Consider the following 2,500-nt stretch of genomic DNA (forward strand, 5'->3'; position numbering starts at 1 on the left):
AAGGCCACCTGGTCGACCTTTGCTTGACCTCTTGATTAAGATTTGGAACAGATGACTGATAGCTCTCATAGACAATCAACATCAGTAGGCCAGCGCAGGTCAGTCCTGCAGGTGCTAATACGATAATTAAGGGAGGCAGCCAAAGCTTCCAACTATTTATTTTTAAAAAAACAAAAAAAAACTGGTGCTCACTTCCAGAATCAGAGAGAGAGAGTGAGTGAAGCCAAAGTCAGGGAGGCAGGGTCAGAGCAACAGATATGACGCGACTAGTTTCTGGTGCTCTGTGGGGTGACACTGGCTCTCAGTGGCCTGCAGCACCCGGTACTATGATAGATATTGTGAACAAGATTATACACATAAGGGCCAAGATAGTAAGAGAAAAGAAAGACAACAGAGAAGAGGGGATGTTAAGCGCCACTAGCCGATTATTTATATAATTTGCAGTTTTTATGGTTGAATTTTCGTTATTTTCGTCTTCTCTCTTTTTTTTTCTTTTTGTGTTTTCTTTTCACAAAGTTAAGGAAAAAAAAATAGGAGAGAGAGACGGTAACAGCGGTCCGCATAGACCTAGCTTGAACTGCTAACCGTCTCTGATAGACAGGAGGGTAAATAAGGGAAATGACAAAGGCATCCGCATCCGCAAGGAATTACTTGAACCAATTGTCGTAACGCAGAGAAGAATGAGAATGAAAGTGACCTCACACAGACCGGACATGGGTGCCAAACACGGAAATTATCGTTAATTTTACACAAATGCAATAAACTAGCTATAGAAGTAATACAAAATTATTTCAAATACTACATTGAATTTAACATTTAATAATATGTGACAGAATGACGCACTAATGAATGGTGACGTGAAACAATTCGCGAACGAATCTTCTCGGAAAAAAAAAATTCTGTCGAGGTAATATGTCAAGCTGCGCATACAGACTTCAATTGACGGGGGGGGGGTCTCTGTACCCTAATTTGCCGTACTTTATGAAGCGAAACGAGCTGGGAAAATATAAATAACCCACTCTATCTGCGAGTCTGTGATGGGCGCTCATGCACTGAATGCTCTACGGCTATTTATCATGAATCACAACTCGATGGGATTTACCCCAAACATGGCAGCGACGTCAAGGGGGTGAACGGGATGTGATTAATAAGAGAATCTCAATTCTAGCTTAAACCCTAGTCCTACATTAATTAACGGACGTAACCGCGGGTCACACCGGCTCAAAAAGTTTCCGAACGAACGTGTCGGAGCGCGGATCTTTAGGCATATACGCAACCCCAAGTAATCAGGCATTCTGACACTATGATAAGGGGAAGATCCCTGGCGCTATATAAAAATGTAAGTAATTCGCGTTACAAGCTCCGCTCTAGCGCCGATAGAACGTGTCACCAATGAACATGCAACGGATGCTACGCGTTATCCTATAATGTAACAATCTCGAAAACAATATACAGGAAATGCCAGCGGTTCTCACATTCATTTCACGTGTTAATCACTCAGAGTGAAAGTGGTGTCAGGTCACACAGCTGTCCCAAGCAGATGTGACTGAAATGTTTCACTCGGGAGGTCAGGTCAAGACGGGAAATGGGTAGTGAGAAAGAAAAGTGATATGATGTTCATGAAAATAGTAAAATCATGAACGCGCTAAATTCGTTGCAATTGAAACAATATACTCTATAATCACGAGAAAAATTAAACAAATACGTAATAAATGAACGATATTCCTGTTGTTTGAACCCATACCGTTGATCACATAGTAATGTCATCTGAGGTCAGCAGTGGAGAGCGTACCATTTGCTGTCAATTAGCACTTTAACCTAACAAAACCAGCGTGAGCGTAACTGCACATACAGCTTAACACATTAATGGGGAAGATAAAAGAAAGGAAAAATGGCCCAAATATGTACTCACAACAGGTTCTGAAGACTTTTGCGTGTATGGAAGCGATTTGGTTCGAGCGGTAAAACCAGGTTTCGGAGGCTGTGAGTCCATCGTTGTGTGCCAAAAGGACACAACTACCACCCTGCCACCAGAATGTAAAGGCTATTAAAACCTTAAACATATAGTTTAGCAGGAGTAGTGAAACGGACGGTTGGCTTAACTTCTTTTATTGAGAGGCGTAAGCAACACAGATATTCACACGATACAAGTCTGGATAAGGCTTAGTGCTGGGCTGCCCGGAGGGTGGGCGCAGCCAGCCTGACCCGCAGCAATCGGCAAGACTCTCTGAAAGGAATGAGACTGACCTGGGTCATCCTGAGCCTTAAGTACTGGTGTGGGGGCGTGGGGCACGTTGGGGCACCTGCGGTGAAGCCACGCATACACGTGCTTCTGTACGCCACGTGGAAGCTATTTATACATACTTATATACACACATGGAATAGTCTCAAACTCAGATTCTTTTGACAGTTTTTGAGTTCGTCGCTCCAACCACTCGGCCACAGCGGTCATATATATATATATATATATATATATATATATATATATATATTTATATAT

This window comes from Penaeus chinensis, chromosome 19 (assembly GCF_019202785.1).
Source record: "Penaeus chinensis breed Huanghai No. 1 chromosome 19, ASM1920278v2, whole genome shotgun sequence".
NCBI classification, from domain to species: Eukaryota; Metazoa; Arthropoda; class Malacostraca; order Decapoda; family Penaeidae; genus Penaeus; species Penaeus chinensis.